We start from the raw sequence: 14555 nt of genomic DNA, 5'->3' as shown, positions 1-14555 counted from the left end.
TGCCCCCCCACGGGCGACGTCTTCACTCGACGCTGGAACTACGCTCCGTTGAGCGCCCGTGTCACACAGAAACAGGCTCCCCGAAACGCTGTCGCTGACGAAGAGGAGCCTGCACGTGCCGCCGACGCTCAGAGCCACTACTGAGCGCCGGCCCCTCCGTTTCCCGGGGGTTTGTAGCTGCACGGAGCGATGCATCTCTTCGCCCTTGTCCCGAAACGTGCGTGGTAAACGCACTCTCCGGCGTCTCCACGCCGGCTAGCCACAGCCGTGTCCGGCCTCCGCCACGCTTTCTTGACTGCCGGTGGGCCGCTGAGCGTCGCGGCTAACGTCTCTGCCCCGGGCTGTTGCGTAGCCAGGAAAAAAACGATCCGCTTCCTCAGCCAAAGCACGGGGCTCCGTGACAGGCGTGTTGGCCAGCGCCGTCTGTACCCGGGGAGGCAAGTGACGCAGGAAAATCTCCGTGAATAAAATACGGGGATCTTCCCCCCCCTAGCAGATTTAGCATTTTCTCCATTAGCTGGGATGGCTTGCTGTCTCCTAGGCCTTGAATGTCAAGTATCTGGCGGGCCCTCTCCTTAGCAGATAAGCTAAATGTCTTAAGGAGAAGGGCCTTAATCGCCTCATATTTGCCATGATGTGGGGGGGCTGCGATGAATCCCACCAACCTGGACGACGTGGAGCTCCCCAGCGCTGCTACCACATGGTAGTATTTTAGGTCCCCGTCACGGACCTGTCGGCAGGCGAAATGTGCCTCCACGTGTGCGAACCATGCCTCCGCGGTGTGCTCCCAGAATTCCGGCAGCTTTATGAAAACATCGCGCTCAGCCATGTTCGTTAATTTTCCGGAAACTTTCTCGGAAAAGTCAGGGTCACCAGTGTAGTGCCGTGAAAAGAGAGTCGGAGGCGGTGTATTAAGAATGGAGTTCCAATCTTTATTATCCATTCCTTTCAGAGAGGTTAACACATGCACTGCTCTGCCTGATGAGCTAGCAGGAATGGCAGCTAAAGCTACAGGTGTTCCCCACTAAAGGGTCCGTGTGGCAACACAATAAGCAAGGTGAATTATGTCCAATAACGTGTCACCACAATATATCCTATATATATGCTAAGGTCCCGCTGCTGACACGATAGCAGTGATTTCGTGCGCATATGTGTAATCAAACCCATGATACCAAAATCTCACTCCAGCCAGGTACCCAAAGTTGGCAACCCTGCGATAATTTATGTTTATGTTCGCCGAATTGACATGAAAGCACAGTCAACTTCATTACAACATTATTAACGTGCCTAAACTCAGTAATTCACCATTTCTACGCATTACAACACACTAGGCTTGTTTGAGACGCGTTGCGGCTCGCCTCGAAAGTAGACGAGAGTAGCCGATCGCAGCCGGGGGAGGTCTCAAAAAGCTCGCCTGAAGTCGGACAGCTCGGAGTCGGCTTCGTCTTCCTCATCTTCTTCTTCGCCTTCTTCTTCTCTCGGTTTTTTGGCGGATTGCAAACAACTTTAAGGTGCATACCGCCACCTCCGGAGTCGGCTTGACTCGGTTTGCATTTATAAAGAATGCACACATGTGTTTAATCGTTAATGTCAGATATGTACTAAGTAAATACATTTGTTCCTGCTCAAGATTAGATTCAACTTTATTGTTATTGCACATATTACAGGTACTGAGACAACGAAATGCAGTTTAGCTTCTAACCAGGAGTGCAACAAGCAGTAAAGTGAAAAGTAATGTACACAATAGACAGAATAAAATATAGAATGAATTGAATGATGAATAAACAGTGAGGGGTATGAATACACTAGATATCAGCCTGTGAGCAGTATGAACAGTGTGTATGAATATGCTAAGATATATAAAGTATGAAAACGGTAAGCAGTGCAAGTATAGTATAAAATATATGGATATTAATTTCATTATGATAAACATTGTGGAACAATGATGAAAAATGGGAATGGATGTGGCGACGTAAAACTGACACAAAACAACAACAAACTTTTGCCGAGCCAATTGGAGAGTTTCATCACCAGCACGTGGTAAAAACCACCAATGAGCGCTCAGCTCGAGATACCAGCGAGTCGTTTCCCATCAAGCATTTCGCTTCCGCAGCCCGTGGAGAGGAACTAGGCTTGTTTGAGACAAGCAAGACCTGCGCAGACCTGCGCAGACCTGCGCAGTTGCGATCAACGTCTTGCTAGTGCGTTGCATGATGGTTAGTCATTTTGTCCGACTTGCTCTGGAGGCCCGCCCACATGAGACTTTGAAATTTCGCGGGACAAAGACGCCCGCAGCCTTGAGAGCGAGGCGAGGCGAGTTGGCGCAGTTGCTCTCCACGGGCTGCAGAAGCGAAATGCTTGATGGGAAACGTCTCGCTGGTATCTCGAGCTGAGCGCTCATTGGTGGTTTTTACCACGTGCTGCTGATGAAATTCTCCAATTGGCTGGCAAAAGTTTGTTGTTGTTTTGTGTCAGTTTTACGTCGCCACATCCATTCCCATTTTTCATCATTGTTCCACAATGTTTATCATCATGAAATTAATATCTATATATTTTATACTATACTGCTTACCGTTTTCATACTTTATATATCTTAGCATATTCATACACACTGTTCATGCTGCTCACAGGCTGATATCTAGTGTATTCATACCCCTCACTGTTTATTCATCATTCAATTCATTTTTATTCTGTAGGTTGTGTACATTACTTTTCACTTACTGCTTGTTGCACCTGGTTAGAAGCTAAACTGCATTTCGTTGTCTCAGTACCTGTAATATGTGCAATAACAATAAAGTTGAATCTAATCTTGAGCAGGAACAAATGCATTTACTTAGTACATATCTGACATTAACGAATATACATTTGTGCATTCTTTATAAATGCAAACTTGTCAAGACCACTGACGGAAGTAGTTTTGAAAAGTAATAAGTGGTTCTGTCTTTTACATGTATTCAACCCCCCTTGTACTGATTTGTTTCAAAATGAACTGACACTTGAGTCATTCATTTGTAGTGATATAATAATTGTGGGATTTCTATTGCATCCACTTCATCTGCAATGAAAAACGCCAACGCAATTTCCGCCATTGCAAACCCAGCCAGTCAAGCCGACTCCGACTCCGAGCTGTCCGACTTAAGACGAGCTTTTTGACACCTCCCCCGGCTGCGATCGGCTACTCTCGTCTACTTTCGAGGCGAGCTGCAATGTGTCTCAAACAAGCCTACTGCGCCACCACGCCTCGCTCTCAAGGCTGCGGGCGTCTTTGTCCCGCGAGATTTCAACGTCTCATGTAGGCGGGCCTCCAGAGCAAGTCGGACAAAATGACTAACCATCATGCAACGCACTAGCAAGACGTTGATCGCAACTGCGCAGGTCTGCGCAGGTCTGCGCAGGTCTCGCTTGTCTCAAACAAGCCTACTTTGTCCGTGTTTGGCTCTCTCGCCGCACACTGAAGCGTTCCCGCATTGACGTCACTTCCGGCTTCCCCCAAAACTTCAAAATGAGTCGAAGGAATTTCCCCGCGATGTTCGAAATGATTGATATTTATCGGAACGGTATCACACCTTCTTTTTTAAAACTGACGGTTCGAGATTACTAGTAGCCCAATATTTCATTGCACAACAGTTGTTGGGATGCTGTCACAGGCTCTTTCAAACGTTCGCGACCGACACATCACTAAAGTCAGCGTAAATGACCGCGATCTCCAACGGAGCCGGACATCCGTGTGTGTGTGTGTCTGTCTGTTTGCGGTGTGGTTAAATGCCATAGCATGCCAGTTGAAACAGTGAACGATCGCTATTGTGTACTTGTATGCTTAGGGTGTAATGGTATTACATTACATGTCACTTGTTAAACACTTTTATCCAAAGCGACTTACATACTCAATACTGTGGGAAATCCCCACAGGAGCAATTTGGGGTGAAGTGTTTTGCCGATGGACACAACGACATGCTGACTGCAGTGGGGTTTGAAGCTGTGACCCCTTGATCCGAACACCAACACTCAACCCACTGCACCACACACCTATTATACAAAAACATTGTTGGTTGTGCTTACCTTGCAAAGTAATGTTATAAGTGTCAAAGGAATGTTTTAATGTAAATATTAATGATATTATTGTAGCGTGTCCAAGTTAATAGTTATGTCAGTTATCAGATGTGCACAGTTTAGTATATTTGTAAAGTTATTTAGGCAATGTTGTTTGTGGGAGTTAGTGAGAGACCGCCCCTTCCAGTTGTGTGTGTGCGTTTTCCGGTGTGTGTGAAGGGAGTACGAGACGGTAGGAGTTGTGTTCGAGTGTGGGGAAAAGTCATAATGAGCGTTATTGATTGGTTCTGTAACGGCCCGTCCACACTACAGCTTCGACAGCTTCAAAAACGGTTTCCAACGCGTCTGCCCATTCACTTTGAATGGGGTGACGTCACATTTCACCGAACTGCATTGTGGGAAGCAGAGCGGAGCTTTCCTGGCGTTTCAGGCTGCAAAAGTTGAGCAATGTTCAACTTTTGAAGCTTCTGAAGCTTTCGGTGGAAGTGTCAGCCAATCAAATCATATGCCAGTACAAGCTCTAGCCAATCAAACCGCTGCTTGTGTGTCAGGGGCGGGAGATCCATGTGATTGGTTGTTGGTCGAGCTTCAGACAAGCCCAGCTCTAAGCTTTTTTTGAAGCTGTAGTGTGGACGGGCAGCAAGGCGTGGCTGTGGCCATCAATAGGCCTACCAGAAAATAAAGAGAACGTTTTCGACATTGAAGGCTCGTGATCTGTGATTTTGAATAGCTACAATATGAACAGGCTCGTGCTTGGCCCACTGGTATTGTTTGTTTATTTATTTTGAAAATTAACTAGCAACGCCGTGCTGTCATATAGCAACTGCTAAGCTACTGCAGCAAAACAAATCCTGGCGCCGCCCATGCTGCCTGCCCACATATCTGATCTAAACATAGTGTTACGATCTCAGGCACTTAGGATGTTGGACCCAATTGCAGACAGGGAGACAGAGGTAAAGTATTGGTAAGATACTTTATTTTTCCAATAAAACACGATGAACAAAAAAAGGTCACTAACTAATCTCAGGATGAGATGACAAAAAATCAGACCAAAAGGAAAATCGGAACAAATCTATTCTTGAACACAAAAGAGCATAGACCTGACCATGGCAAGAGACAAGACAAACTGACACTGAACACTGGGAGACAGGGGAATTTAAACACAGGGTAACTAGACACAGGTGGGAACAATCAGGGGCGGGGCTTACACTGATGAGCATAGGAGACACACAAGGAGTGACAGGTGAAAACAATCAGGAAATTAGACACACCAGGGAAACTAACGACAGACATGAAAACATAGGGAAAAGAGACCAGACAATATACAGGGAGGAAAACATGACAAGGAGAACGGGAAAAAGCTAGAGTTCGCGGAGGGGGTCTCGGGCGGACGGCCCGGGGGCAAGGCAGAGTTCAAAAAGGGGGTCTCGGGCGGACGGCCCGGGGGCAAGGCAGAGTTCGAGGAGGGGCGAAGACCACAGCTCTCAGGGGACCGAGCAGGAGCCGGTGTTGACCGGACAGTAACCAGAGCCGGTGGAACAGGTGTCGGCAAGATTCCCCACGGAAGAGGACAAGGAGTTGGCAGGACCCCCGGCAGGAGAGTAGTCGGTGGGGCCTCCAACGGCACAGGACATAGGATTCGCAGGACCCCCGGCAGGAGAGTAGACGGCGGGACCTCCAACGAGACAGGACAAAGGGTTGGCAGGACAGTAACCAGAGCCGGTGGAACAGGTGTCGGCAAGATTCCCCACGGAAGAGGACAAGGAGTTGGCAGGACCCCCGGCAGGAGAGTAGTCGGTGGGGCCTCCAACGGCACAGGACATAGGATTGGCAGGACCCCCGGCAGGAGAGTAGACGGCGGGACCTCCAACGAGACAGGACAAAGGGTTGGCAGGACCCCCGGCAGGAGAGTAGTCGGCGGGGCCTCCAACGGCACAGGACATAGAGTTGGCAGTGTGAAGGTAAACTTCTGTTGTTGCAATGTTGAGGTAGAAGGAAGGAGTCTGGAACGTCGATTAGCCAAAGCACTAAGAGTTTATTGATCACAGTACATTAATTACATACGGCCGGGAGATCATCTTAGTTTCACACTGTCCTTGTGCTCCACCAAGATTATCTCCCCCCCCCAAAGCCACAAAACATCGCTGCTACACGAGGAGAGGCCGGCCCACAGAAAGCCCGCGTATACCTAATTAGCTATTAAATGCGAGACAATAATCTCCTTGTCTCAAAGAGATGCAGCTAGGTCTCAACCCTCCCCCAGGATATAGGAGAAGCGTTTGACCTGTGACCTCAACTTATAGAGGAGTCTTTGAGTGACTACAAGCAGATGTTTGCAGTATCACAGATTCTAAAAAACTATAAGAGCTCTATAAACAGATCAGATTAAAATATTCTCTTACAGGCAGGACCCCCAGCGGAACTTCCAACGACACTTGAGTAGGGACTTGAGTGGGAATTCGAGAGAGGGCTTGAGAGGGAACTCGAGAGGAATCTCGAGAGGGAACTTGATCGGAGACTTGAGAGGTGACTCGAGAGAGAGCTTGAGATGGGACTTGAGGAAACTTGAGAGTTGACTTGAGAGGTGACTTGAGAGGAATCTCGAGAGGTGACTTGAGAGGAATCTCGAGAGGTGACTTGAGAGGGAACTCGAGAGGTGACTTGAGAGGGGACTCGAGAGGAGACCCGAGAGGAAACTCGAGGAAACTTGAGAGGGACTCGGGTAGGAACTTGAGAGGGGACCTGGGTAGGAACTTGAGAGGGGACTCGAGAGGAGACTCGAGAGGGAACTGGAGAAGAGACTTGAGAGGGGACTCGAGAAGGGACTTGAGAGGAGACTGGAGAGGGGACTTGAGAGGAGACTGGAGAGGGGACTTGAGAGGAGACTGGAGAGGGGACTTGAGAGGAGACTGGAGAGGAGACTTGAGAGGAGACTGGAGAGGGGACTTGAGAAGAGACTCGAGAGGGAACTCGGGAAGTGACTTGAGAGGGAACTCGGGAGGTGACTTGAGAGGGAACTCGGGAGGTGACTTGAGAGGGAACTCGAGAGGAGACTCGAGAGGGGACTTGAGTCGGTCGGTACTGGCGTCGGCTGGAGAGCCAGCAGGAGACGAGGTGCTGGAGTCGGCCCGTATGCCGACAGGACTCGGGGAGCTGGCGTTGGCCGATGAGTCAACAGGTGACGAGGAGCTGGAGTCGGGACCATGACTGCTGGGGCCGGTACTTGAGGCCGGTACTTGAGCCGGAACCATGGCTGGAACTGGGGCCGGAACCATGGCTGCTGGGCCCGGTACTTGAGCCGGAACCATGGCTGTATGGGCCATCTCTGGTGCAGGGACCATGGCTGCATGGGCCGATTCTGGAGCCGGAAACATGGCTGTAAGATCCAGTTCTGGAGCCGGAAACATGGCTGTAAGATCCAGTTCTGGAGCCTGGATCATGGCTGTGTGGGCCGGTTTTGGAGCCGGAAACATGGCTGTCAGGTCCGGTTCTGGAGCAGGGACCATGGCTGGTGGGGCCGGCACTGGAGCCGGAACCATGGCTGCTGGGCAAGGAACCGGAACACGGATCCATGGCTGTGTGGGATGGTACTGGAGCACGGTACCATGGCTATGTGGGATGGTACTGGAGCACGGAACCATGGCCGCTGGGGCCAGAACTGGGACCGGAATCATGGCTCTTGGGGCTCGGGCTGCTAGCCTGGACTTGCGACTCCTTCTCTTAGAAGCCGCCTGAAGGCTCCGTGGACCTCCAAAAGCCAGACGAGTTCCAGAAAACGACTCCTGGACAGGAGCAGGAACTGGGGCAGAAGCATGGGTTGACCCCAGACGGAACACACCGAGACATCTGCAGTCAGCAGGCTGGAAATCACACATCCAGAGGAAGTTCAACATCCAGCCAGGTACGAATTTCACCAAGTCTGGTTTCTCCATAGCCAACCGGTGCGCCTCTACCAGAGCGGCCTCTCTCTGCAGAACACTGGACGCTCCCTTCCACCAATCATAGCAGCATGCCAAATAAAAGGAAAAATGTTGTAGCTCCACCTCAAAAGGATCATCTGCTGGGTCCATTTCTGGTCAGTTCGTTCTGTTACGATCTCAGGCACTTAGGATGTTGGACCCAATTGCAGAAAGGGAGACAGAGGTAAAGTATTGGTAAGATACTTTATTTTTCCAATAAAACACGATGAACAAAAAAAGGTCACTAACTAATCTCAGGATGAGATGACAAAAAATGAGACCAAAAGGAAAATCGCTCACGTAGTGAGGAACAAAACTATTCTTGAACACAAAAGAGCATAGACCTGACCATGGCAAGAGACAAGACAACTGACACTGAACACTGGGAGACAGGGGAATTTAAACACAGGGTAACTAGACACAGGTGGGAACAATCAGGGGCGGGGCTTACACTGATGAGCACAGGAGACACACAAGGAGTGACAGGTGAAAACAATCAGGAAATTAGACACACCAGGGAAACTAACGACAGACATGAAAACATAGGGAAAAGAGACCAGACAATATACAGGGAGGAAAACATGACAAGGAGAACGGAAAAACACCCACACCTAGACATAGAAACGTGACATGAAATAATAATCCTGACACATAGTAACGTGTGTTGGGGGAAATAATTATTTAAAGTTATTTAATAATTGTGACATTTATTTTACTTTTCGATGGATGAATGATGCTCAAAGTGAGGGGGCAAAGAATACAACTGAGGGGGCAATGCCCCCTTTTGCCCCCTTGTGGCGCCGGGCCCGCTCCGCAGGCACATTTTGATGCAGACCAGTTTGTCAAGACAAAAAAGGGGAAGACTAGGCTGAGAGCAGAGGCTATACCCACCATCTTCGTGCATCGTCCTGTGGTCAAAAAGAGAAGGGCACCTGCACCACGATTCACCCCGGAACCTGTATCTACAAAGCCCATAGCTCATGATCACAGCTATAGTGTGAAAGGTGACACAGGTATAATAACTATGAACTCTTAGTAACAAAAGTAATATTTCTTATTTTTAAGTGGTATAATATTTTCAATGTTCAAAAATGTACAGTGCCATGTCTTCTACTTACATTAGTCTCAAAGATTGAGGGAAGAAGGGAAGGGATCACTGCCCTCCACCTGCCAGCACCCAGCCAGAGGAGTGCAAACAACAAAAACAAAAAAGGTGTCCCGTCATGTACCTGGAAGTTTGGGTTGGCAAAATGGAGTAAGAGAGGGACTTGAAAAACCTTGGTGGCTCTCTACTCATGTTGTTACAGTTGTCTTGGTTACAGCTCTCAAGTTTTTTTTTGTTGCCATTTCCACATCTTTAGAAAATGTGAAATAAAAAATTGAAGTGAAATCAACCTCTTCTCTGGAGAACAAACTTTGATTTCTCTGTCTTGTGAGTTTGCAGTCTTGCAGTTTTGCTCCTCCACCTGTAACATCACTGCCCCTCCACCTGCCATACAGTAGGTTACTAACAAGATTACTTATATAATACAGTGATAGAATACATGTTTAGTATGCTTACTTATATAAAACAGTAGTTGTCACTCTCACTTAAGTCCCTCTCCCTTTGCCATCAATCCAAAATCAGCTGAGCTGCAACATTATACAGACAGGTAATAATCAACATAATCACTAGGACACAATATGGCTCTGCTAAAAACAGATGTACTGATAATATCCGCAATATAAATCTTTAAACTTCTTCTTACTTTTAAAAGTCTGTCACGAACAGTCTATTATGCTGCAACTCTACAGCTCTGCTAGCCTTAAATTGGCGCTAACTTCCGGGGAACGATTGAGAGGCTCCACGATCCGCCATTGCTGTAAAAAAGTGGTCCATTGGAGTGAACGGAGATGACGTAACTCTCAGTCTATATGGCACTGGCCCGCCCCAGCGCCATATAGATAGAAGAGTTACGACAACGGAAGTCCAAAAACGGTTATCGTCACGTGGTTCATGTAGACGAGGATCGTTCCCCGGAAGTTCATGGCGGGCAATGTGAATGCACAGTTTCCAGCAGCTGCCTTTCGCCCTGACACTCAACCAGCACCATTACATCACATCTTAACCTGAATATTATTTATACATAAACAAAATAGAAATGAATTTTGCCTGATAAGGATTAAATCAAATTCGCAGTTATCGAAAGATATACATAACAATAATTTTTTCTCACCGTGATATTCCATGTTATGAGGGATAACCTCATGTTTGCATGTTATATTATTTTTGACATCAGCTTCATGAAATTAATCACATGAGAAATATGATGACTAATACATAAATACATATTATTAATAGTTACTGTTATTCAGTGTAATCCCTCACCTTCTTCTATCCTTAGATAGATAGATAGAATTGGAGGGATGTAACCCTCTTTAATGGTCACACATACAGAGTACACAGCACACAGTGACATTTGGCCTTTGCATTTAACCCGAGGAGCAGTGGGCAGCTATTGTACTGCGCCCGGGGAGCAATGGGAGTGGGGGGGGTGTCCGGTGCCTTGCTCAAGGGCACTACGGCAGGGCCCAGGAAGTGAACTGCGACCTCTCCAAGTAGCAGTCCACACTCCATATTTAGGTCTGGTCGGGGACTTGAACCGACCAGTTGAACCGGCGACCCTACGGCTCACAGTCCAAGCCCCTACTGACTGAGCCACTGCCGAACACACGATATGCAAGTGTTGGGCATTATTTATTATTCTATTGTTGACATTTTACAACAACCAGGGCCAACTTATGTAGGCCTCTTTGTTAACGTTTTACTTCAGAATGCCTTCTGTGGGTTTTTTTCTCCATAATTTACATTAAGCAATTCATCCTGTGTGCATCTGTTTGTTGAAGATTCCATTTTGTTTAATAAAAGCTTATGAAAAGGCGAATAAGAGTTGGTTTTATATCATGCAGACGGTTCGGAATAACATACTTGTGGGTTGGACACATTTCAGACCGGCTGTGTTATTATTGTGCATTAAAACTAATTGTTGCAAATTCGAAAAGATAAATGGTTTTGCAATTATGGAAACTAACACAGAAAGTTGGAGAGTTGTGAAGACTTAAATTGGAAAAAATGACTCAAACATGTATAGCTCTCGGTCTTCCGGGCCATTTTCGTTCCTACCCTCACCTATGGTCATGAAGGATGGGTCATGACCGAAAGAACGAGATCGCGGATACAAGCGGCCGAGATGGGTTTTCTCCGCAGGGTGGCTGGTGTCTCCCTTAGGGATAAGGTGAGAAGTTCGGTCATCAGGGAGGGACTCGGAGTTGAGCCGCTCCTCCTTCGCGTCGAAAGGAGCCAGTTGAGGTGGTTCGGGCACCTAGTTAGGATGCCACCTGGGCGCCTCCCTAGGGAGGTGTTCCAGGCACGTCCAGCTGGGAAGAGACCAAGGGGTAGACCTAGGACCAGGTGGAGGGATTATATCTCTTCGCTGGCCTGGGAGCGCCTTGGGATCCCCCAGTCAGAGCTGGTTGATGTCGCCAGGGAAAAGAAAGTTTGGGGCTCTCTGCTGGAACTGCTACCCCCGCGACCCGACCACGGATAAGCGGGAGAAGATGGATGGATGGATGGATGTATTGTTGACCGCTCAAACGTATGGTAGATTTAAATCATTAAATGTCAATTGATGACATTATAAACTACAACAGTATGCAAGTGATACAGTGATAGAGCCATAAACAAATGAAGACACCCATGTTGATTTAAACTCAATCATTTTTATTTTTTATTTGCCAGTATTGAAGGGCCTTTGAAAACCAATTGACAGTAAGACAGTAAACATAACATTCTCATGTAGGGAGTGTAACATTATGCCATTTTCACTTTTTTGAGCAGACTTCCCAGTCTTGGCCCTTGCCAGTGTTGTTTTGGTAGCAGCAAACGGCCACTTGTTCCACACAAGAAGAAAAGTCTCTGAAGTCGCAGAGATTCTTGTCGCATTTTGTAGTATGGAGCTTTTCCTGTGGAAAATAATATTACTGTTACAGTTTTTATCGATTGCTAACACACTAAAATTATAGATGAAGCACAATTATTTTAACTGACACTCAAAGAGCAAAACATCGGCTCAAATCTCCAAAACTCTAAACACGTTTTCAGCTTTTCACACAATTTGCATATTCAACATGGCACTTTTTGCAAACCACTGCACACGTTTCTCCACGTAAGACACAGGAATCTGACATAAAGTCACGTGTGAGCAGGTTTAAAACACTGATATTCAAAATGCCTCACACATGGACCAATGATCAAGAAACACGTTCCACCTGACCAAACACCTGATAGCATAATTGTTGGCTCATCAATCTGGATGTTAGCACTATAAAAAGACCACAGGTGAGTACTTTCTTACAGCAACAATGGAAGCCAACATGGAAGCAAGAGCAAGAGGAAGAGCAAGAGGAAGAGGAAGAGCAAGAGGAAGAGCTGGGCTGAGAGTGAGAGGAGGAGGAAGAGGTGGGTGAGAGTGAGAGGAGGAAGAATGAGAGGTAGAGGTGGAGGGAGAGGACGTGGACAAAGAAGAGTACTCTCTAATTAAATGAAATGTTATCAACCATGGTTTGACGATGAAAGAGGCTGGACGGAGGGTTCAGCCTAATCTAAGCCGATTTACTGTTGCCTCTGTAATCCGGACACTTAGACTTGAAAACAGGTTAGTTACCAGTTTGTAGCTCTGCATAATTCATGATATATCAGAGCTTATATCTGTTCTGTGAAACGTATTTACTTCATTACTGTAATTGAATTGTTGGCACGTTGCATACTATAACTGTACAACAATCCTGCACAATGTACTGTGGTAAACTAACTGTTATGCAACACAGACACTGACCGACCACTTTGTCTTTGTTGTTTATCTGAAGGACTGAGAAACAAAGAGGTGGAAGGCTAAGGATGTTCAATGAGGCACAGGAAGCAGCAGTTACAAACTGGGTTTTGGCAAACAATGCCATCACACTTAGAGAGATCTGAAGCATAGTAACTATGTGCTGAGATGCATGTTGCACAATGTTATTTCTTTCAACAACTCATTTGTATTTCTTCATTTACTGTATTTCTGTAAACTCAAGCAATCTTTCTCTGCAGAACCCTCTATGTACAGAGCACAGCCCATAACAGATGGAAGTGCTTTAGATTACGCTCAGCAGTGTGTAGTTGGGTGGTCAAACGATCTAGTGTTATGAATGAAGTGTGTTATATTTGGTGCTAAAGTTTGCATTGGGTAAGTGTTTATGTAGTTTTGAGTGCAGTTCTTCATTTAGCAGGAGAAATTAGGTGTTTTTCACTTTGGGTGTGTGGTTTTGTGAATTGTGTTTAGTGTTCTGAGAAACTGAGAAATTTAAAAAAAAATTGTGTTAGCAATCGAGAAAAACTGTAAAAGCAAGAAACACACCTGAGTAGTGAAGAAGAAGCAGGATAGTAAGGGAATGTGTTATCTATAAGGGGCTTGTTCATTGTAACTGTGTCATGTAAAGGGAGGTTCTTACTTTCATAGCAGCGCATTGAATATCATTATCCATCATCTTCATCATCTGCGCCTTGCTGATCATGCCCTGAGCGTCAGAGTACTCCACGAACAATGCCACTATGCTTTTAATGAGGTCTTGCAGACGATTAGACATGGCTGTATCTGAAGAAAAAGGTATATTTTTGGAGTAATTATATAAGAAACACTGGACTTTCTATCATTTTAAAACTGAGAGGATGAACAGAAAATCAAAGGTGTCAGGATTTGTGTAGTGGCAATATCGTCAAGTATTGTGAAACTATTGATATTATCAAATTAGATTCAACTTAAGTACACACAAGAACAATTTCAAGCCAGAAGTTCAAATTCAAGCACTCTAAAGTCTAAGATTATATAATTACATAGCCAGTTTACAAACTATACAATGTCATTTTCTGTTGTGTCAGGCTATTTGGTACTCGTCATGATCAATATGTGAACATGTAACACTTACATACAAAACATATTCACTCTATATATTGCTTGATATCAAGACTCACCTTAGAGTTGAGGTTCCCAGGTAGAGAGAGTTCACGTCTGTGTCACTAACTTGGTTCCAGATGAGAGTGATGTTAGACTGAGGGGAAAGCCTACTTTTATAAGGGAGTACACACAAAATCTGGCACTCCCACCAATCCACTTCTTTCTTTGTACCAACGCCCAAAAAACCTTCCACTACGAACCAGTTTTTAATTGTGTGTGGTGTGGGTGTGTGTCATGCAAGTGCTCTGTTCTGGCTGTAGCTATGAAGAGTATTTTAGGAGCTTTCTCTTACTTCATATTCATGTAATTAATCACATTAATCTAATTGTATACTGTAATTCAGTGAAGGTATAGTGCTTCACTTATTTCCGTCTTTTCATTTGATTTCTGTTTAGTTACATTTGTACATTCAGATGTTACATGGAAAATGTTTAACGATGATACCATTGATGATTTGAATGACTTTGACCTTAGAATACAGACATAACACACATCTGAGATTTAAAATACAGAA

At 46.0% G+C, this 14555-nt stretch overlaps 1 long non-coding RNA gene across 1 annotated transcript; it reads right to left on the bottom strand.

Annotated features, from left to right (window-relative positions):
- Window positions 1-11780: 11780 nt before the first annotated feature.
- On the bottom strand, window positions 11781-14119 carry LOC117535719. Its single transcript, XR_004567450.1, has 3 exons — window positions 14059-14119; window positions 13539-13681; window positions 11781-12011 (listed from the first exon to the last, which is right to left on the bottom strand). It is a non-coding gene; the product is annotated as an uncharacterized LOC117535719 (long non-coding RNA).
- Between the last annotated feature and the right edge of the window lie 436 nt (window positions 14120-14555).

Source organism: Gymnodraco acuticeps, unplaced genomic scaffold, assembly GCF_902827175.1.
Source record: "Gymnodraco acuticeps unplaced genomic scaffold, fGymAcu1.1, whole genome shotgun sequence".
NCBI lineage: Eukaryota > Metazoa > Chordata > Actinopteri > Perciformes > Bathydraconidae > Gymnodraco > Gymnodraco acuticeps.
The sequence above is the reverse complement of the archived record's forward strand: the minus strand, read 5'-3'. Positions and strand labels throughout refer to the sequence as shown.